We start from the raw sequence: 24,307 nt of genomic DNA, 5'->3' as shown, positions 1-24,307 counted from the left end.
GCACACACACACAAAGCGAGCTGAGCTGAGCGCACACACGCACGCACGCACGCACGCACACACAAATCAAGCCGAGCGCGAGCACGCGCACAGACAAAGCGAGCCAAAAAAATGCTGAAGGCGTCCGGCAAGCAGCAACAGCAGCACGCGACCGCATCAGGGAGAACCGCGCCGGTTCCTTCGAAAGGTGGCTAAGCCAGTCCTTTTTCTACGCGACGCAAAAGTGGTCGACCACATTTAACTGAAGTGCGAACGACCGTATTACAAGCAGCCGCGCTGAACGCACAAGAGAATCACATCAATGAACGTTCAAGCGCTGAGAAACAAAGCGTAACTATGCAGGCGCACCACGCCCGATGTAGATTTGACAAACATTAGTCACACGGGACGCGATCGAGGTAGTTAACTTGCCCTAGTAGGAGTGCAGCTGCTCTTGCTCTTACATTAGCGAATTATGAATTATGCTACGAGATCACAGTGAGATATTTCTAAAGCGAACAAAACAAATACCAAATAAACGGGCACTTGCCTGAAAGTTTCCATCATGCCAGTACTACCGACCGGGCACGTTGCAACTTCTCGTTTCAGCCTTCGTGGATCCATCTTCCAGTGCGTACGAACGCTTTGCTTTGAAGTGGGGCATGAGTAATACACAAAGCATGGGCCACATCTTTTTCTACCCCGCGCGCAAAACTAATCACACGTTTAAAATTACTTCGCACAGCGCGCGACGCGAACGCACGCGAAAACGAGCATGATGGCGCAGCTTCCGCCTTCCCGTCCTGCCGCGCACCGAAGTGATGGTACAGCGTCGGCCGTCACTTCCGGTCGCTTTTCATTGGGTATGGGGCGGCCGCGCAAATCGAACGTTTATTCTGACAGGTTTGCTTGCTCGCATGGCCGCTTGTTTGCTGCTGCTTCGTTGTGGTCTCTAACTAGAGCGGTGAGGCGGGTAGTTGCTACTACGTTTCGTGCCGGGCATTTTATTTTGGGGTGGGGGGCGCAGTCTGTGCTGCATCACTGAAGGTACAGTACACAAATCGGGACCGTGAGCGAGACGATCGGCGCTCTTCTGCTGGTGCGATTAGATTATTCGCTGCGTCCGAACGAAGCAACTTTGCGAGGTCACAGCGTAGTTTCGGCGATATCATGGCTCGATAAAGACGCTCACATCTTGGTCGTGCGACAGCGACGCGTAAACATTCATGAGGAGACTGAAGACTGCGTTTGCAAGTGCGTATGCTCTGGATAAGAAATTACAACTTTGACGACACCAGCCCTTAATATATAGGCTCAGCCTTACAAGCTGTATTTGAGGATGCACTTAGAAAGCAGATCAGTAGCTTAGTAAACCTCTGAATGAATTAGGCAAGGTACATGGAAATTCGGGTTTGAGAACTTCCAACGTGATCTCGCCTCTATAAGTCTTCTTTATGGATTCACCATGCAAATTGTACGTTGATGCCATTGTACAGCAGAGGCTCGTCTAACAGCACGTCCCTGTTTGTTCAGCAAATGTATCCAAACAGCTTCTTCCATTTCACCACTTTTTGTTGGGCTATTAAGGGCACCGAAATATTAGTGCAGAATTGCGCAAGTTGCTCTCGTGTTTTCGCTCTGCTACTGCAGTTTTTCTAGAAGTGTTTAATTGCATGTTAATATTCCTGTGAGCGCGAAAAATAATGATAATGGAATTGTAAGTGAAAGGGCGTTCTTTTTCTGGATGATACATTTTTGGAGTGACCGTCATGCCAGTAACATCAGAATCCTTGAAGAAATATCGACAGTCACTTAGGAATGGGAAAACTTAATCGCTTCACGCATCTACACTTGCAATTGTCACGTGACCATGATACGTTAGTTCATACATTGTCACGTGTTCTTCACAATTCTACCTTAATCTCCCGTAATCCACCGTGCTATAGTTTGTACGAACCTTAATGCAATTTATTCCACCCTTATTCACATTATTTCACATTATTTACCCATAATTGCTCATACTTAACGTTGATGTATTTACTACCTTCTGTATCACTACTGGCTACAAGACGGTGATGACTTCACATTTTTTTATTTATTATATACATTCAAGGCCTAGTAGGCACAACAGAAAGAAGTGGTGAAAATATGCGATAATTGCAATGCAGCGCAAAAATAGAAAATCAAACCATAAGATAATTTGAACGGCGACCTTGAATTAGTGGTTTCACAAATTGAGACTGTGGAGGCGAGAAGGCGGTTGCATTCAGTGGCTGTTCTTGGCAAAAAAAAAAGAATGGCACATCAATTTTGTGTTGATGGTCGATGCGAGACGAGAACTTGGTGTGATGAAAAGATTTTCTTTACGAGAAGGGTTAAATTAGCATATTCTATGAAAAAGACAGAGACGAAAGTATTTGTGACGTAACCAAAGGTCAGGTTCACCTAGTGTTCTTTTCATGGACGTGACGCTAGAATGAAGTGAATAATTTGAGAGAATAAAACTGGCGGCGCGGTTCTGAATGCTTTCAAGGGAAATGACAAGATTGGCATGAGCAGGGTCCCGTATTGATTGTTGTTGCGGAGAACGCCACCTCCTACCTGAAAGGCCATGAAACGCTTTCGCATTAAAAATGCAATACATACACACATTGCTCAATGCGTGGACGTGTACACGTTACTCAGATTTATGCATCAATACGTTCAACACCCTTCAGGCGTCGATTTAACACCCTTCTTTGAGCAAAGTCACACCTTATGTGTGGTATCCACCCTTGTGATAGGGTGGTTTGGCCGGAAAGGGTGCTAGAAGGGTGTGGGCATGGGTGTAAATGCCGAAAGCACCCCTATTAACACCCATAAGGGTGTAAAAATGTTTAGTGTGCAGAGTGTATGCTGACTGGAGAGGCAGGGTTGCGGGGATCGCCGGAGAGAAAGCGAATGCCTTATTGCAACATGCAAAGCTGTCGCAGTTCCTTGGCTGTAGTGCGGCCTAAATGAAAGGCCAACTCAATCGTGCACTTTTCAGATCGATGAGGACGCCCTTGGAGCTCGGTGCCCGCCTTCGCTATAGCTTAATGATCTGAACTGGTGGCCAAATCGGAAGCCACATGTTTAGTGGCGTGGAAACGCTGCCAAACGCCATGCCGAAAAGCATGGAAATAGCTGCGCTTCGTACATCGACGGATTGCAACAATGCCGTAATGTCGCAATTGGAAAAGAAAAAAAAAGTAATAAGTAGCAGGTAATTCATTATATGCGGTATCTTTAAGAAAAATGCCCGCGGAATTGCGCATGCGCCCTAGTAAATCTATGAAAGCTTTACTAACGTTACGAAAGGACCAGGCTATGATGTCCAAGCATTGTCTTCGAGCGAATATTTTACAGCGTAGCTGTACGACAGTTCTTCAAGGGCTTTTGTGTGTGTGCAGCGTGTACAGTCGGTATCGAGGAGACATTTGCGCATTGTAGAGAGCGCCGCCGGAGTAGTAGAGCCGGTGCAGCATACAGAAACATGTGTCAGATAAATCGAATAGTTTGGAGCACGCGTATACTAGGCCTGTATATAATGAAGTCTTGTGCTGATTTCCAGTTGTTTCTTAATGCATGCACAAGGCTTCGAGTATAATGAACCGGTACACTGTACATAATGAAGCGTTTCAATAAATCCCTTGAATAAAAATTGATTTGAACAGAATATACTGGATCATATAACCTGTAGATCTAGCGCAGCACACAGTTACACCTGTCGGATATAAAGAAGCGCATATAAGTCCTTAGATCGGTTATAGCAAAAGGCATCAAAATACTTAGATGATAGCGTCGTACTTGCATCAAACAGGCCGAAGCGTTTGCACAGAGTGAAGCAGATTTCTGGTAGTTTCTTAAGGTGGCCACAAGACCTGGTATAATGAACGAGTTCACCGCATATAGTAAAACCTCTTGCATGGCCTCGGGTATTGCGGATGAGTTGCACGAAATATAGCGAAGCGCTTGATTGCAACGAAATCATCCCACAGTGGCAAACCAAACCCACTGGCTTCGTAGGGTGTGAGAACTCCATCATACACCTTCGCTACTCTTATGTATGAGTGGGTGGGAGTTCCCTACATCAGCGAAAGTATCACTTCCTTTTTTGTTTTAGCAGTGGCATTTCTGAAATTGCTAGATGAGGGATTTGTACCTATTGTACAAATCTTCTTCTTCTCTTCACTGGAGCAAGCTCCAAATTGGTGGCATAAAATGATCCTAATCTATACATGATGTTTGACGCGGCAGACATGTTTTAATTTCAGTGACACTACGCCTGGCGAAGGTAGCAAATATAATACCTACAGTGGCAGAGTGACATCATGCATGCACCAGTGGAATTTCTTTCTCGTCCGCAATTAGTTTTCTGCAGGCTTGACGTCTGTTACAAAGCATAAACAAGCAAAAGTGGTGTCCTGCAACCAACGCTGCAGTGACCTAACTCCGTCCTTCTACTCTGCTACGGCAATTAGCTCACGTGTGTCTGCTAGGGGTCCGTCCCGCCAGAACCACCTCTCTAGGACTAACTGCCACGAGCATTGTGTAAGGCTAGCACAGGCGCTCATTTCCACCGCCACCTCTTCCTCCTGTCTTTATACCGCAATCTACACCACGCACAACATTTTTCCTGGTTTCTTTCGCTTTCCCGACGTTTTATCGCGTTGCGTAACAACTCCAGGCTTTAACAAACTACACGCCGGCGTGCCCAGCGCTGCAGAATAAATTAGTCATGTTGTACGAGAACACCATGTGTTCTAATATGTCGGGTGTTTTCTCTTTGTTTATGGTAGCGCACTTTGTATGCGATGACCAGATATCATAAAACACCAACACCTATGGCTTGCGAACCGCAAGACCGTACATGAAGATAATACGGTTAATCTCCGTAGTGGTATCTGCACACTTTCTCGAGCTGTAGTTGCCATAATCTTTGGTGTCCATAAGAATTACACTTTTGTTTTTGCGTGCGAAAGAACTGCGATAGCTTACACAAGCGAGACACTACAAATCTTTCAAAGCGAACACAGACGGCTTTCACGCTGCGCGCATCTTTCGCAATTACGGATCTTGGAAGCGATCGACACCCTTTTCAGATAATTATTTGTTAGCTGTACAGGCTTCACACAACTCACTTTACCGTTTTATTGCGATAGTGATTATGCAGACATCTAAGGTGCTGTCGGAGTGTGACGGCACGCATACGGCCAGCGCGCCATGGGTTAGAGGTCACGTGATTTTTCGCTGTCGCAACTGCGATCCGAGGAGGTTTTGAAATAATGAAAGGAACGACAGCATGGAACGTCCTCTTCGGGATAAGCACGGGCGCTCCCCGCTCCCGGGGCTCCTCGCCGATGCAGGGTCGTAACCGCGAGTGCTCGTGGTCATCGAGTGAACGCTGTTCACGTGTGTCAAACACTACTTTTGTTTAGTTAGTAAGTGAATCTTTAGTTGGTGCTATCCATAAAACTAGAACGCTCACTTTGTCCAAATAACTTGCTATCGCTACCAATGATTCGCCCTTCGAACAAGGTTGTGGTTCCTTTCTGGAGAATCAAGTACGTGGGCTCCCATGTCTTGTCTTTATTCTCTACTTACATGTTTTTAAGGCATTTGAATGCACTGGCACGTATTGTTAAATCCACGCCGGAGCCTTTTGCCTAATGAAACTGTTTATGCGCGTAAATTATGTTGCTTATTCGCATCTATAAATTATTAACTGTACGTTAGACTGTTGGCTGCATAAGTGCTTCGAAGTTACTCCTCTTTCATGAACCTGCCGCTGTTCTCATTTAACGTCAGTTGCAGAGTGCGATAGTATAAACGCATTCCACGGAAAAAGCTGCAGGGTGCTAGGCTGGCGAAAACGTTTTTTTAAATGCTCCCTACGGAGCAGCGTCGCTATCATTTGCACCGGGGAGCATGTGAGAGCATCATATATTTGAAAGGCTGCTTTCAACGGCTCGCGACCAGTAATTAAGTACAACGGTACAAAGCATCACTATGTTTTACTCATCATCTCTTCTGTTTTGCGCTTCTCATTTACAGCGCTCATGCCAAGCACCTCCAAGAAGGAATATTTCATTAACACCATGCATGCAGCACGACGCAGGTGCTGCAAACGAGAAACACGTTTGTTACGACATAGTTGCCTCTCTTTCTGTGCGCGCAGGGGTTGCTGGCGAATCTGTTAATTACAAGCTGAGCCTGCCCTATGAACGTGCTAACTAGCCTGAAATTGTGGTTATTTGCCCTGTAACGCGGTAGCAAACGTCCTAGGCCCCCTCGAGATGTGCCTGTTTTCCTACACGTCAGGTGTGACTAGCAGGGCTATCTTTAACTCGACCTTCTGAGAGAGTCAAAGCTTGTACAACCATTTCTCAAGTGCTAAAATGGCAAAACAGGTGCCTGTGCTTGCGTGCCTGCATGTGCGCGCGCGCGCGTGTGTGTGTGTGTGTGTGTGTGTGTGTGTGTTTATGTACGTATGTGCGTCTGTTTACGTACGTATGTGCGTGTGAGATAGAGAGGCGGAAGGATGTGATGGAAGCAAATCGTTCCGATGTGCATAAAGTGTTTCAAAGCTTCTACTATGCGATGTGCCCCACATATTTATTGAAAACAGCATAAGTGCGTCACACGTCATGCATGTCGATATAAACAAGATATAGTGCCACGCTTAACCTCTCATTTCTTAAGAAAATATGATTCAGCCTAATATCTCTGTTTGTGGCATGGAAACTGAACATTTAAAGCCGATCTCTGACTCTAACATAGTGGAGACCTTCGTACTTTCATAATACGTGCGTGTTCACGCCGCTTTTACAAAACCGCATTACGGGAACAATAAGGTTATCTTTGTTTTGTTTATTGCCTTCCTACAAACATAGAAATATTACCAGTGTGGGCCAAGAGCTACCTGCAATATGTTAATCTTAATGCTTCTATTGGCCGCGTCATCTAAGCGCTTTGCGTGCTATATTGCTGTCTTTCATGACACACCTGTGCAAGTTTGAAAATGTTAGATAAGTTCTGTTGTGTCTGTGCAATCGAAAACATTTGGAACTCCGCTCTGCTGTACATGCACGTACATTGCACATGTTAAATCTATGTATATAACCGAAGCGTTCATTAAATAGTATACGATGAATTTCTCACTGTTATTCTCACTGTGATTGTAATTTAGAGCATACTTTGTAGCGTCTTTTGTTCGTCGCTATGAATGTCTCTTCAAGTGTATTGTGACCGTCGCTTTGGTTGCTTTTCGAGTGTCCTACAGCCATCGCTGTAACTGAATTTTCTATCGTCGCTTTGTCAAGGATAAATTAGATTAAGGTGTGCCACATTTCCTGGTTTGCTGTGCCGTCATCTTATCATGCGATGTATTCACCAAGCCACCGCTCTCTAGCCATGACGAAATGTAGACTCCAGGGGCCCTATAAGGTAAAACTATTCCAATATGTTTCTATTCCAATTTCCTGACGTCAAATTTGCGTAACCAACAACGCAAGCACCGGGCGGTCACCCACAGGGTTGTCTGAACAGACCAACCAAACGCTCTCCTCGTTCATAGGAGGTCACTTTTGTTTGCTTGAAAAACGAATAACATTGCCTACACTGAGCGGCTTGTCGTATCTAATTGGCTGACTAGAGGCGAGGAGAACGCTCAAGTTGAGAGAGATTCGATGGGGCCGAGCCACTGCACTGAAAGTCGATAACCGGATGAAGAGGGTGGTGCCGGCGTCTACAATTGGTCGGCTTTCCCTTACTTAGCTTGCGGTGGCTGGTTGAAAATTGCGGCGGCATGCAACGGAAGCTCAAGAATGACGCTTAAACGGACCCTTAGCAAAGAAGAGTTGGAAGAATGAGGGGGTAAACGGGCCCAAAGTGCTCGAGAACGTTACACGGCTACGCAAGAAGTTTTATTATACGCAAATATACCCATGCTCTCCGGCAGGTGCGAGTAGCCAGCGTCTGAGCGATCGGCGGCAGCCATCTTTTATTCCTTTCGGAACGGGGCAGCCTGCGGTTATTCCGAAGAAAATTCAGTTTTGTTCGGCATATTAATGCATCTTTATCGCGTACACGTCATTTTGACGCGGTGAGTTCCTGCGGTTTTGTGACGTCGCGTGACAGGCAGGTGAAGTGGGTGCAGCCCGAAAACTTTTTACCAATAGCCGAGGGTTAATGGCCAAAAGGGGGCGAATCAGAAATAACTGTTTTTATTTTTTCTCTCAAATCATGCATAATCAGTGTGCACACATTATATCATCTGGGGACGTATCGCGGTTTTCGTGACGTCGCGTGACAGACAGGTGAAGTGGGCGTGGTTGAAAAAAGTTTTTGACCAATCGTGGAGGGCTGATAGCAGAATTGGAATAGAAAAGTTTGGAATAGTTTTACGTTATAGCGCCCCAGTTCAGGTGAATGTCAACAGGGAGACGCCTACGCAGCAACAGCACGAAGACTAAGGTGATGAACGATGCTTCTCGAGTGAAGAATGGTGCGGGCAGGTGGCTGGCACTCAGCAGGGCGACAGGTATCTGGATATTTTTAAGAGGCAGAGAAACTTTATCGTTTAACAGGTGGGAGAGGTGAGCCTGAAGGATCTGCTTCTCACGTGCCACTCCACGAGAAGGAAAGGGAAAGTAGGACAAATAGAGTCAGAAAATTTCGATGAATATAAGGCGTGAAGACAATGAAAAAAAAAACTTCATCACGTCACACAAACACGGTATGCCAATGCGTGAGGCTCGAGGACCGCATTCAGCATTGTTTTCATAACGTTTGGTGAAACTGTAGCGCACTACTACCTGCCACAATGGTTCGGTCACAAATGCGGCGAGGAGACGCCCAGCATGCTGACGGTGCTCGAGCAGTTCAATCGGCGGAATCAAGTTTCCGTCTCATTGAGCGGGCTCGGCAAAAAAAAAAATATTTGTGGACATCAGGAACCAGCGTCAGTGCGGTTTTTCTTCACCCACAAATTGGTGACTCCGCTTCATTGCTCTCAGCTCCAGGTGCCTCAGCCGCTTCGCTGGGCATACCGCAGCAAGGAGCTCGAGCCCCGCTGTCTTCGAAGTCCGCCCTCGATGCAGCCAATCATGGCTCGGATTCTCCCGATCAACTACAGCCGTCAACACCACTACCCCGCGATTCCGAGGTCTCCGCTCTCTAACTACCGGAGTTCTGGTTGTCGCACTCGGAACTTTGGTTCCTTACCATCGAATCCTTCCTCCGTCACCACCGCCTCAGTTGGCAGTTTACCATGTTCGACCACGTCGTTGGAGTGCTTCCACCTACTACTGCTGCGATGGTTCGCGATTTTCTACGTTATACGACCACCCCTATGACCACCTTCAGGTGACGCTCATCCAGCGCACCACTGATACACAGCGGCACTGATTACATCAACTTCTTACATTGGAGGAGCATGGCGACTGGAAACCTACCGCCTTATTGCTTCCCATGCAAGCCTTGGCTGGAGACCTGGTTCCTTTAACTCGCCGCAAAACGACAGCTAATGTAGCTCTTTGACATGAACGCGTCGTCAGGCGAGAGCCTTGTTGGATCTGAAAGTTTACAGTTATTATGTCAAAGCTGCGTTCACGCCTTTGGTGACGCGAGGGGTATGAGAAGTCTGCTTGTATCTACACATATTGTACTGCTGCCGGATGAGCTGATTAATAGCTATGATCGCTATGGAATTGCGCAATGAAACTAAAGACACACCGAAAAAAGAGTACTGTCATTGCAATGAATACACGCCTTCAAGCGAAGTCCCCCCCCCCCCCTCTCTATCCCCACCCCACATCATTCCTGTAATACTTCCAATACCTTTCTCAAGAGAAGAAACATCAGCGGACGGTCTTCGTCAAGTAAGTCTACCGTCATTCCACAGCGCAGGCCATCGACGCACACAATTCTTTTTGTGCCGGACGCACCCGCCGACAACCTCAACCGCCTTAATCGACAAGCGATTTCCGTTTCTCTGGAGGCTCTTGTCCCAGGAGAAATCAAAGATATCAGAATTAATACTCGAAAGAACATCCTGGCTATTGACGTCCACAACCGAAGCGCAATCAATGCTTTGATGGTAGTCAAGCTCCTGGGCAACATTAATGTCCACTACCTCATTCCGCAAGACAACGAAACAACGGCCGGTGTTGTTTATGACATTGACACATCCATTAACGACAGCGACCTGCCAATTTTAATCAAACCTGCGACAGATGGTGTTGCCTTACTACAAGCTCGGCGCCTTGGCAAGTCGACCTGTGTAAGGCTCGTGTTTAAAGGTGACTGCCTACCATCACATGTAAAGGTCGGCCACTTTCGTCATGTGGTACGACCTTTCGTACCAAAACCCTTCAGTGCAGAAGGTGTCAAAGAATTGGACACGTGAGTGCTGTCTGCCGAAATACAACGATATGCCCACGATGTTCCGAACATCACGACACCGACACTTGCCGTGCAACAGAGCTCAAGTGCCCAAATTGTCAAGGATCGCACGCTGCGTCCTCAAAAGACTGTTCACGCCTAAAGAAAGAGCAGAAAATCTTGAGAAAAATGGCCAGAGACGGATCGTCACACAGAGATGCTTCTGAAGCGATAAGGCGACATCGCTCCCGGAAACGAAAGTCCATGAAACCCTCTTCCGGTTCAAGGGAAATGTCTCGTCCGGCAACGCCACCTGCTGTTCCATCTGTCTCGAGTAAGAGCACGAATGTCAACGAAAGAAGTGGCCATGCTTCATCAAGTGATGCGTGGCCGGCACTGCCGAGAACATGCCACGCGCCAGAGCCACAGCAAATGACTCGCCATTTACAGTCAAATGTCACTACAGTTGACCAAATGCAAGACAAGGACTCACAAGTGATTGCCATGCTCAAATCGCTCACGAATGTCATGCGTCTGCTACTGACGAACATGGACACTCCAGCTGCTCGTAGCGCACTGCAAGTATTGGACGCGCTGACTCCAGTACTTGAAAGCATCGCATAGCACCATGGCCCGCCCCTCGCTGCCCTTCCACAAGGAAGTCAAGAAAGCATCTTTACTGCAGTGGAATGCCCGTGGTCTCAAATCAAGAATTTCAGATTTTAGACATTTTGTCTTCGAAAACCGTTTTCCCATCCTTGTAATTTGCGAACCGAACGTGCAGAATGTTATACGTATTTCTGGCTATGAGGCATTCATGTCCTCTACCTGTGGTGATGTAAGCAAGGTAATTGTATATATTAGAAGTGATCTGACTTACGTGTTGCACCCAGTTCCGCCTCACGACGACAACCAGTACGTTTGTTTAATCGTGAAATCGAATAAGTTTACGTTCACACTCGTTGCTGTGTACATTGCTCCTTCAAGTGGCTTCGACTCTAAACGACTACACGACGTGCTATCAGCGACACCCGGCCCTACGATTCTCACAGGAGATTTTAATGCTCACCATCCGCTTTGGGGGAGCCTGAAGATGGACTCCAGGGGAAGGCGAATAGCATCCTTTGCCACACAGCACGACCTTTACTGCCTCAACGATGGTAGTCCGACATATTTACGCGGGCCTACCTACAGCAGCTGCCTAGACTTGACCCTGGTTTCTCGGCTTCTTGAAAGAAACGTGCAATGGTTTACAGACATTGAAACACATGGAAGCGACCATATTCCGACGTACCTGAAGATCAAGGGACTATCGAAATGCTCCTCCATGACGCTCCGGCGAATTGACTGGTCGGCGTTTCGGTCGCACATGGAGGGAGTATGTCAGCAAGGGAACCCTTCAAGTCCGGAACACGAAATTCAAAAGGCCGTGCAAGAGGCTACGCGTAGTTTCCAGCCTTTCCCGAAATATGCAGAATTTGAAGCAGAACTGCAACGACTACGAGCAATTCGCCGGCGGGCTGAACGAAGATACAGGAGAACTAAATCCATCCATGATCTCCGAGAGGCAAGGCGGATGCAAAAGAAGATTCAACGTCGCATCGATGCACTACAATCTCAAAGATGGAAACGTTTCTGTGAGTCCTTGGATCCACGTCAGCGATTATCTCAAATATGGAGAACCGTGCGTGGGCTTCGCGTATCACCACAACAGCGTGTCCCTTTCAAAGCCCTCGCTTTGCACCAAGGTCGCAGCGAAATTGACATTGCTGAAGAATTTTGCTCAAGACTTTCCAGCTTGCAGTTCCAACGCGCAATTACACCATGTGCTACTCCTGTGCCACGGGATTCCCGCATGGATGTAATTTTTTCGCTGGAGGAGCTTGAAGCGGCACTGGCGACTTGCAGGCGCTCTTCGTCACCTGGCCCGGACGGGGTTACCTATGCGGCGCTCGCCAATCTTGGGCAGACAGCACGACTCATGCTACTAAACCATTACAAAGAGTCTTGGCGCAACGGTTTGGTTCCACGTGACTGGAAATGCAGCCGCTTGGTTCCACTTCTCAAACCTGGCAAATCACCTTTAAACTTGTCATCGTACCGCCCCATCGCTCTGGCCAGCTGCATAGGGAAAATAATGGAACGAATGATTTTGACTCGCCTGGAATGGTACCTGGAAAGTTACAACGTGTACCCAGATGCTATGGCTGGCTTCCGGCGTGGGCGCTCATCCATAGATAATGTCATCGATTTGGTTACATTCGTTCAGCATCAAAAACGCCGGAAACGACTCACTGCTGCATTATTCCTAGACATAAAAGGCGCCTATGATAATATAGCACATTATGCCATTATAAATGCTCTTACTGAAGCCGGAATCGGTGGCCGCACTTTTCAGTGGCTGTGCAGTTATCTGACCGACAGGCATTTCTTCGTGATGACCGAGGATGGCGCCACGACTCAACACCAAACGTGCCGTGGAGTACCACAAGGCGGAGTGTTAAGCCCGACGCTTTTCAACCTAGTGCTCGTTGGCCTAGTCCGATCCTTGCCCAACACAGTTCAGGTATCAATATATGCCGACGATATCTGCATTTGGGCGTCTGCCGTAACACGGCTGCAGGTACGAGCACGGCTGCAAAAGGCAGCTACGATAACATCTCTGTATTTGCGAAAACAGAACTTAGAGCTGTCTTCAGAGAAATGCTGCCTTGTTACATTCACTCGGAAGGAAATGAAGCGTTACAGTGTAAAGGTCAATGGGCAAGCAGTAGCAAATGCACGAAAACACCGCTTTTTAGGGGTAATTATTGACCGAGACCTATCATGGAGCCCGCATGTTTCATACCTGAAGAAGAGATTATTGACAATAATACATCTCCTCAAATTTCTCGGCGGAAAGTCATGGGGCACTTCGGTGCGGTCAATGCTGCAGCTGTATAACGCCTTGTTCCTCGGCTTCGCAAGATACAGCCTCCCTGTGATTGGCAACACCTGCAAAACAAACCTGCGTGTACTCCAGGGACTACAAGCTCAGGCCCTAAGGACGTGTCTCGGTCTTCCGAGGTGTGCGTCTACAGCGGCAACGATCGCCATAGCTCGAGATCACCCAATATCAACGTACTTGGCAACCGACGCTCTCAGGGCGCATATTCGGCACGTTGCCCGATTACCTTCTCACCATCTTGCCGCTCACACACAACTTTCAGTCGTTTAATTGATGCCAATCGCCCCGCATTGCCATCGAACTACATGCCTGCAGCAAGACCATCCTTACCTTTATGGTGCCTGCACAGACCTGACATACGCCTCACCATCCCAGGAATCATGAAGAAAGCCAACATGTCCTCGTTTGCCCTTAAGCAGGCCACGTTAGAACATTTACATGAGGTGCACAGTGGCCGCGTACACGTTTACATCGACGGTTCAGTTACATCTGCAAGCGCAGCTGCCGCTGTGCTGATACCAAGAAGATCCGTCAAGATACAGCTAAAGACGTCACATGTATCATCAACGACAGCTGCTGAACTCGTAGCCCTGCGTGCGGCTCTTCATTTTATTAAGGAGGAACCATCCCAGGCATGGTCAATCTTCTGTGATTCCAAGGCAGCCCTACAGAGTGTACTCTCAGCACTGCGCCATGGATCACATGAGCAGCTCGCCGCAGAGATCAGAGAAGTCCACCATCGACTAGTTGACGAAGGACACGATATAATATATCAGTGGTTGCCTAGTCACTGTGGCATACATGGCAATGATCGAGCAGACGCAGCTGCCCGATCTGCCCATGACGGCGTCAACTGCGTTGCCATTCCTCTTTCGAGAGCCGACGCAGCGAAAAAACGTGCCACACTTGCGCGTGAACTGACATTAGCCCAGTGGAATTCATCCGATTTCACAAGTGCACGCCTCCATACTCTGGACCCTAATTTACGGCTCCATATTCCGTCCGAGCTTCCACGACGTGACTGCACCCTTCTTATCCGTCTATGGCTTGGAGTAGCATTTTCAAATGCCTACTCTTTCCTTATCGGAATGACCAACAGCCCACTGTGTGACTTCTGCGGGTGCAACGAAACGATCGAGCATCTTCTTTGTCAGTGCTCTCGTTTTAACCTACAAAGAACTGTCCTCTCAGCCACCTTAGACAAACTGGACAAGCGCCCAATGACAGAAGACAAGATCCTTGGAACCTGGCCTACGCGAACATCAGCGCGATCCGCTATGAAGGCGCTGCTGCGATACTTGAAAGACACGGGACTTTCTGACAAATTGTGACAGTACACTGTGTGGCGCAGGACTGTACGGTGACACTGCGTAAGACTAGGAATGCCTTTGCGGGTTGCGTGACAGTGCCCACAGAAATAGTTCGTGTGTACGTGCGTGTGTGTGCTTAGGTATTTTTTTCGCCTTTTTTTATCCTTCTTTCTTTCTTTCTCACCTATTGCATCCCCTTTCCCTTCCCCAAGAACAGGGTAGCCAACCGGAGATAATCTCTGGTTAACCTCCCTGTCTTTCCTTTGCCTTTCTCTCTCTCTCTCTCTCTCCAATACCTTTCTAGAAACGTTCAGCTATTTGCTCTGCCATTGTCAACGGTCTCAGCACACTTTTTTTATGTACGTTTCTGTTCTCCTAATTTCGCTATCGAAGAAAGCGAATGGGAATCCGGTTACTATTATTTGAATTTTTAGATAGAATGAGGCAAAAATCATGCGTTTCTTGTCCTGCAATCAATCTTTTATAACTATATGAGAAACCTGATAAAGTAGTGCGGAACCACAGTTCTGCACGAGGCATAAGAATTGTTTTTGTTTACAAAAACGATGAAATACACTTACTCCCACCATTTAAGAACGCGGAAGAGCAATCGCGGAGGTAACTGGCAACGTTTCTAAAGCCTGAAGGAGCTCTCTGTACTGCGTTGCGTCAAAAGCTAGCGGAACAACTGCAGCAGTGTGTTTCCTTCAGGAGGAGCTTCCTGTTCACTGGCCCAGTCGTGTTCAGAGGCTTCCTAGCGACAGCTCAGTTGAAGTGATTCCTCATGCTTCGTATGTCGATCCTCATTCCCATATATACAGACGTCCATATATACAGACGCAAACACATGGCCCAATCTACCTTTACAAAAAAGAAGCAACATTCACTTGTTCACATTTCTAAGGGCACCTTTACTTGCACTCATAATGTTCTGCTGCTTGTTCTGTTGCAACTGTACAGGGTGCTTTTTCTAGGATTTCTGCGATACAGCTTGCCAGCAATAAGCAACACAGGTAAAACAAATGTACGCACAATAAAAAAAGTCTTCAGGGTCAAGTGCTCCGGATCTGCCTAGGCCTGCCTCAGAGTGCTTCAACAGTGGCTACGATAGCAATCGCTGGAGACCACCTTGTCAGGACTCACACTGAAATTGAAGTACTCAGGACACATATAAGGCATCTGGCCAGGACTCCCCGTCACCACCTGGCTTCCCTAACAACGGACAGACCACACACATCTTTCAGCCAGACGATAACCGCATATAATGAATCATTGCCAGCTTGTTTCACCCCGGCTGCGAGACCTTCGATTCCTCCATGGTGCCTCGCTCAGCCAAAAATCAACCTCGCTATACCTGGTATCTCGAAAAAAGCTGATCTATCATCGCCAGCCCTTAGACAGCTCACGCTGCTACATTTGTACGAGAACTACCGTGATTCTACGCATATTTACACTGATGGATCTGTTCTTCCAAGCAGCTCCGCGGCGGCAATCGTCATACCAGCGAAAGCTACAACAATCAAATTTAAGACGACTCACACCACAACATCGACGGCAGCAGAGCTCGCAGTGCTCTTTACTGCCCTTCAACACATTGGTGATGAACCACACAAATGGACAATATTCTGCGATTCGAAGGCGGCACTGCAGTCTCTACTGTCACCTTTACGACGCGGACGGCACGAACAGCTAATATTCCATATTACAGAAATGTTACAACATACAAGTGATGCAGGCCACGAAATAACCTTTCAGTGTCTTCCAAGTCATTGCGGGATTATCGGCAATGAACGGGCAAATCACGCTGCCCGCTCAGCCTATACTGAGGAGCACCACGTCCCAATTCCTCTTTCTAGAACTGACGCAGCACGGATGCTCCGCCTACTTGCTCGGCAGTGCACCGCGTCGCAATGGAATGAGCCACATTTAAGAAACACGCGACTGTACTCACTTGATCCCACACTAAGTCTTTGAGCGCCATCACAGCTTCGCCGTAGAGACGCCACGCTTTTATATCGACTTTGGTTGGGTGTTTGCTTTACTAAAGCCTATGCATTCCGCATAGGGATGACCGACAGCCCAACCTGTGACCACTGCGGTCTTGAAGAATCAATTGGCCATATCTTGCGTGCCTGCCTGCAGTACAGTTCCCAGAGGGCATGCCTTCGCCACGAACTTGACCAACTGGATGACCAACCGCTATCCGAAAAATAATTCTACAACATCGAAAGGACCTACCGTCACAGAAGAAGGCCGTGCAAGCGCTATTGCGCTTTTTACGATCTACCGGCCTGTGTGAACGACTTTAACTGGAACGCCTTTTGTGTGTGCGCCTCCATGTGTGCGTGTCTTTTTTTTCATTTTTTTTAGCGTTTTCCTCTGCCATCTTTCTAACCCATATCCCCCATCCCCAGTGCAGGGTAGCAAACCGGAGACTCATATCTGGTTAACCTCCCTGCCTTTCCTTTTCATTCTCTCTCTCTCTCTGCTGCTTTAGTTACGCTATAATAAAAGCCTTTCCGGCAGCAATTAGACAGCGACGTTATATTGAAGAGAAATGCATGTCTCTGCAAGGTGATATTACGGAAACAGGACGACGATTTTGGATGCTTTGTTTTTTTAGCAGTATCCTTTTTTAAATACAAGTTATATGCTATACACTGCGCACTAAAAATGAATATGAAAACGGATATATAGCTGGCAATGTAACACATCCGAATAAAACTTAACATACTGAACATTCCTGTGAAGTTCTCACAGTCTGTGGTGTAAGCTGCAAAGCAAGAAGTATAAATAAAAGCTATTCGTAGGACATATACCGCGGTTTCTTTGCCATTGGTGAGTTCTTGATTCTTGGTCATCGATTGAAGAAATGATTGGCTTCATAAGCACACACACACACACACGCATACATAAATATATATATATATATATATATATATATATATATATATATATATATATATATATATATATATATATATATATATATATATATATATATACATATATATATATATATATCATACATTTTCATTGACTCGATATTTCATTTGGGTTTCTTCCTGTATCTACAACGTATGTAAAATTTTTTAAAAAGCTGGAAGAATACGATGCTGGTAGCGTATATTACCCAGGGCAATAACGCCCACGCTTCCTAAAAACTACACGCGGAAAGAAAAAGCGACCGTTCACGGGAGCAGTAAAGTTAATGCTCATGACTACTACATCTTAGGCCCATTTCTGAAACGTCCCGTTACAGGAGTCACTGCATTGACCAACTGAGCGTGTCATTGAAACTGCGCCTCCCAAATTGCCTCCCGAAGCGCTGACGCTCCGTTACCGTCCCGCGGAAATAAGAATAAAAAAAAAAAGATGTAGCGAGAAGCAATCTACACGAAACGTGACTAGTCTCTCTCCCTTTTATTATTTTTATGTTGCTTTCTTCATTTTTACCGTTACGGGGCCACGGCCCTAATGCGTAATTCAGCAGTTCCGAGCGCTCCAGTCCCGGCCATTATGCTAAGAAACCCCGGTAGTAGCGCATGATGATCGGCGAGCGGTTATCGCGCTAACTACAGACGTTCCGCCCTTGGCGCGACGACCTTTCGGAGGGCGGGCTTTGGGTTACACGTCGCCCTGCACGGCACCACGGCGGCTGCCTCATAACTGTGCTGCGGAAAGACGTTTACTCGCTCGTATACGCGCCTCTCGTGGGGAACATCTTTCAAGGCTAGCGTTTCCGTGCGGGTGCGGCCTATAGATTCCTGGAGAATGGCTTTGCCACCTGGCTGTGTGCAGTCTCCTCGTCGAAGCTTACGTGGAGTGACACACGCGTGTCCGTATCGCCTTGCTGGTTTGTTGTACGCGGTCGCTCACTTCAAATTGACGTTGAAAGAAGGGATATAAACGCAAAGTGGTGAGTCCGGGCGCATGGTGAGTAGCTCCTCACGGAAGCACTTAATAATGTTCATTAATAGTGGAAGCCGTGCACGAAGCCGAAATGTCAGTATACTAAAGGCATGGTCGCTTGTGTTTCCACCTCCTATTTACTTTCTCTCTCTTTCTCTCCATATATATATATGTATATATATATATATATATATATATATATATATATATATATATATATATATATATATATATATATGTATATCTATATATCTATATATATATATATATATATATATATATATATATATATATATATATATATATATATATATATATATATATATATATATTGCATTTGAGCTTTCATGACTATAACTTAACGATAAAAAGGTTCAAATCGTGCTAATTGCTTCTCCACAATTGGTGGACCACTTCCAACATTATCTAGATTATAATTCAACTCAACTTTGTCGCGAACACAAGCAATTTCCCGAAAATAAGTAATCATCCACGAATACTGTGATTTGTGTTTTTAGGACCAGCAAGGGCCTCGGAACGCTTGCTTGAAGCACATGGATTAGGAGCAATATTAACTGCGCACCTAAGACAAGAAAACATGAAGAAGAAGAGCAGTAAACCGACTGTTTAAAATGAAATAACTATTCCCACCTAGAATCTGGGCTCAGTTCTGTAGGTTAAACTGCTTGCTCATTCCATTATTTATATATTTCTCTTAGATCTATGACGTTCACCCTATCATGGTTTTCACGTCCGAGTTTTCGCCGGAACACAACCGTCCATGTCGGAATAGTGCTCTTAACGTATATGCACAGAACGTGAGCATGAAAAAGTCCCGGACCAGAGGTTTGCTACCTGCTGCATTTTTAAAAAATCGGAATTCAGAAATACTCCGCCAAATTGATCACAGGAGGTCACATATTCGCCTCTGGATTACGTTTCAGCGGTGTTCCCTTCGTCCTGCGAGATTCGAATTCATTTTTGTACGAGAGCTGCAAGGCTACTTCAGAACCTATCAGGGATCAGCGATGCGTGAGAGAGCAGAAAGGGCTCGAAGCTGCGTTGTCGCGTGTTCAGGGTAAAGAAGCTAGAAGAGACGGGAAGTAAAGGCCTGGGAAAAAGAAATAAACTGTGGAGTAAAGAATGGAGAAATGGCAGAGTCGCGTTGCACACAAAACGAGTACAGCGCAGTAAATAAAAAGACTACATTTATTACGACCCCCCCCCTTTTTTTTTTCATCCCCTAAGAGCTTCCGGTCCCAGAGCTTACGCCTCCCCCACCCCCCCCCCCCCTCCTGCTTTGAACAAGAGCCGACAAGCCTGGCTATCGCGGTCAGTACAGCGCGGAATCGCTTCGTCGAGTAGCAACCGCGTTCCTGCCAGCTTTAGGAATCTCGCCATTGTCAGGAGCAACACCTGCTCTTTCTCTCCTGTTTTTCTTCTCTTATAATTTATTCAACACGTCTTTATTCGTTTGTTTTCCTTTTCTTTTTTTCAGCGCGACCAAAGTGCGCACGTAAGTCTCTTTTCTGGAGCACGCGGGGCTTCCGCGTGCCACCTGAGCCCGCTTTTCAAATATGCATGAGCTCTGCGCGAGCGCCTGTCGCGTTCTCTATTCAGTCCTCTCGCTCATCTTTCTATTTGTACCCTCGGCTGTGAGCCGATGAAAAGGAAAGAAAACAAAAACGCCCAAACAAGGACACTGGCGACCGGCAACGATATACGCCATTTGTACGCACGCGTTTGCCGACTGGGGTGAGGAGGCGGGCGCGTCGCGTGGAATTCCTCGTCTTTATCGCTTGCGGGAAACTCAAGGGAGCCGTGATCATCCAAAGGGTAGTGCCACCCAAACACTGAAACGGAGTGAACTGCAGCTCCGGAGATGTTCCAGCAAGAAGCAGCATTGTTGTACTCGGCAAATTAACTGCTCGGTTAGAGAGTCATGGCAGAGGAAAAAGAATGTTGTTCTGCAAGGCAACAACCCGATCTCGCGACTAAGATATGGCTGCGCACTTAGCAGGGACCATCATTACGAGCGTACGCAGCAACGGCCGCTCATTCAAGAGGCGAGGAAACCCCGCGCCCAGCTGTCCCGTTTTGTGCTCACGGATTTGCGTGGGCCAATTTCACTCAGAGTAGTTATCATCGAAAACAAACGCAGATAACGTTGCCACAGAGCGGATGAGGATGATAGGTACTATGCTGTTCAGAACAGCCAAAGAAATGCGGTCTGTTGGAATATGGAGAACGTATTTCCTCGAATGTATAGGTGGAACACGATTGTAAGTCGACCCCTATACATCAAACTGTCTGAGAAATAAATAAATAAAAAGAATAATTCGAATGTAGGTTGATGCATGTCTTTTGGTAAGAAAACTTTGAGCGTGACACACGTTTATTTACCCTATGCCCGGATACTAAATTTCGCTAGTCGATGTCACATGCTGCATCTTCGTCGAAGCTTCCAGAGAATTCATCTTTGTCGGATGCGTCGCAGGCGTCCTGGGCCCGTCAAACAAGTTGTTCCAGGCGCCCTTGAGTGCATTGGATATGCAGAATTTCTTAGAGCCAGGCTGGAAAATGTCTAGACTATTTCCATGACATGCGCAACGAAGGAACTCCTTTGGCTCGGTACTACTGTTAGCTTTTCCTGCTGCTTCTGTATTCTTCTAACATTTGTTGTTCAGAAGAGATTGCATACACGTTCACGGCTGTTATAATTTTGATATTGTTGAGGTTTTGCTGTAAATCGGACCCGCCACGCGGTGGAGGGGCATGGCCTCTCTGTCCCGACATAAGAGCGGCCCGCTGCGCGCTAATCGCACGCTCCGAGGGACCTCAAGAAAGTTTCCATCCATCCTTCCATCCATCCATGCATGCATCCATCTATCGATAAAAACCTATTTCTCAAAGCAATTTGTAAAACGGCATGTCGCAGGGTTGTCCGTGTTCTAAATAAAATATTACATAAAAAAAGCCTAACTTTGCTTACAGAAAAAAATATTTTTCAGGAATGCATAACAATTACTAGGGTATGTTTTTGCTTACTATTACATGCTTCTGTTTTTTTTTCTTCTGCAGTTATGTGGTGGCGACGCCTGTCAGCTAGCAAATATTCCACCAGAAGCATCAACTGCCGTCACGTGACGTGTTTGGCAAGTGGTAAGTTCGCTCCTATGGCGTTCAGGCCACTTTTTTGAACACATCCAGATGTCACCATTGATACGTTTAAATACTATTCCGTTAGTCCTCAATTCGTATTATGTTGAATTGGACGTAACGCGGAGCTTTAAATAATAATGATGAAACTGACGTGTATGATGGTAAATGCGTTACGTTCCATAGAGCCTTGTCAAAGCAGTGGAAGACTTGCAAAATATTGTCACTACCATTTGAAAAAAAAACAGCAGAGTCAGTAAGTTTAAGCGGAGCACAGTGAACGCTTTAGACAGAAGGCCACGACGTGCTACGACGTATCCACTCATTTATTTCAAGCTATGAATAAACGAAGGCAATTTGAATATCATTTGTTCGGACAAACTTCGATTGTTCGGTGTGCACCTTCACTATACAAAAAGTGAATTTCATCATCCATCGCTCCGCCATAAAGCCTGAATGGTGAACTTCAATATCAAACCAAACGTAAACGAAGGTTTCGTTTTGTAATGCTGCAACAGACTTCGTTACCGTCGCATCATCACTAAGGTTCCTAGTTGTGACCTCACAAAATATGTTCATTCTGTTTCTCGCAATGCATGCTAAGTTTGCGAACAATGTGATTGGGAGCCTGTTCCAGCTGCCTTTGAACCGGAAATAAGCTCAAGAAAGAAAGAGCACGAACAATCACGCGCTGGACTCTAGTTTCTCTCAAAGTGTAGTGAGTACATATTGCATATTTTCGAAGAGCTCTCATTTTGCACCTAACGCCATTGACCAGTTAATTTCCCAGATACATAGAACAAATGCGCTTTGTGATGATCTTGATTATTAAAGAAATATAGAAGCGAATGTCGCTGCCTCTTATAAGAACTACTCTTTCGTGCGCCGTGTTTGGTTTTTGGGTCACTCTGTTAAATGTTTACAGTTCCTTTGAAGATGCGAAATCGGCGAAGAATACTTTATGAGCAAATCTCCCTCTTGTATATTAATTGCCTGACGCACATTTAGTGCTTGTAGATATCCAAGTAATAGGGATTGATTTCATTATCACTTTCGTAGCTCTCTTTCTCCACAAGTTAAAACAAAAAAGGTTTGAAAGCTTACAGGAGGTTTGCTCATAAGTATGAATTGAAACACGACGCGGACACAGCGTCGCACCTCTGTAAAGCTTGTTCTGACGCAATACTGAAGTTTATACGGCAGTGCACGCTTTACAGGCGCCATTCCGCTCTGTTTGAAAAAATGGCGCACTAAACAGGAAGATATACCTTGAGCTTTGTTGATAATTGGCTTTCTACAATACTACAAAAAGTCACTCTTGCTGTGAGAGGCGGATCGATGAGCCAGCAACGACGTAAGTGTGAAAGACGGGTGGTCACAACTTAGTAGTGACGTCACGGATTTTCACGGCGTGTGGTGGCACCCAGTCTATTTATCATAGGTAAGGATGGATTCTATTGTATTTTCCAGAAGCGAAATACAAAATTCACTGAGTTTCAAGAACATTCATTAGGCCAAAATAGCCAAAATGCCAAAAGATATTTTAATGTTCGTGACATCACATTCACCTTCCGGCGGTAGGCTTTCGGCGTGAAATTGGAAAAACGCCGACTTTGACTTTCATTCTCACTCCCAATAACTTACCCATTCCAGGAAAATTACTGAGAACATGGTGAAAGAAAATGCTTATTAATTGATTTATTATTTCTCTTTAGTATCTCTTGAAGGCCTGTAATAGCGCAATGAAAGCTACCGGTCAATTGACTAATCGATCGATTAATCAATTAATACATCAAATATCTATTCATATCTAGGAAAGAAAGGAGTAATAGAAGAAATCTGCATAGACTGCAGCTTGCCTAAACCCGGCTTCCCTAAGGTACAACTGAGATGACGTGGTAGCTGTTTAATATTTTATGCGGTAATATGTCACAAGGTCACTATACAAACTATGTTGGTGAGAGCCAATCGTTAAGACGATTATTTAGAAAGTCGGTTTTGATTTGCACTGTTGCAGGTGTCGGGGGCAGGAATGGGCGCGTATATGATATACTAGACATTAAACTGTATCATGCTAAGCAATACACAAAAATACGACCGATTCTGAGTTATTTTATGCATGCCACCGATATTACTATTGTATAGTTCTGAAAATGCGCCATCATATAAAGGACACCAATATGTGACTAGGCGTCACGTTATGGCCTAGCATATTTGAAGTATTACGAATTACGCATAAGTGTGCTTTACATATTGGCGAATATTTTAACTTTATCCGAGTCTTCTCCAAGTCTTCTATTTAAGATATTGCAAAAGCTCTTACGTTATAAGTTTATAAAAATATAACTGCAACCGATAACTTTGCAATCAAGGTATTATCATATACGAGTTGAAATTATGGTTTAGTACATGTGCTAAGCCTTTCTATTCATGTTTTTTTCTTATAAACGTGTTATTGCACCACTAACGTTGGAGTAAGGACGCGCGTTAAATGCATAATACGTACAATTTCTTACGTTGACCTGAGGCCTAGAAATAAGAATAAAAAATACGTGAGGCACCTCAAGGCTTGAGCACGTATAGTTACTGCGCATTT

The 24,307-nt window shown here is 45.9% G+C and overlaps 1 long non-coding RNA gene across 1 annotated transcript in view; it reads left to right on the top strand.

Annotated features, from left to right (window-relative positions):
* LOC135908848 (uncharacterized) overlaps nucleotides 1-24,307 on the top strand; it is a 163,903-nt gene that overhangs the window by 50,674 nt on the left and 88,922 nt on the right. Inside the window, exon 2 of the long non-coding RNA XR_010566462.1 lies at nucleotides 21,634-21,714. This is a non-coding gene — a long non-coding RNA (uncharacterized lncRNA). The remainder of the gene's footprint in view (nucleotides 1-21,633; nucleotides 21,715-24,307) is intronic.

The sequence above is a fragment of the Dermacentor albipictus genome, chromosome 1, assembly GCF_038994185.2.
Source record: "Dermacentor albipictus isolate Rhodes 1998 colony chromosome 1, USDA_Dalb.pri_finalv2, whole genome shotgun sequence".
NCBI classification, from domain to species: Eukaryota; Metazoa; Arthropoda; class Arachnida; order Ixodida; family Ixodidae; genus Dermacentor; species Dermacentor albipictus.
This window is presented reverse-complemented; position numbering and strand designations above follow the sequence as displayed.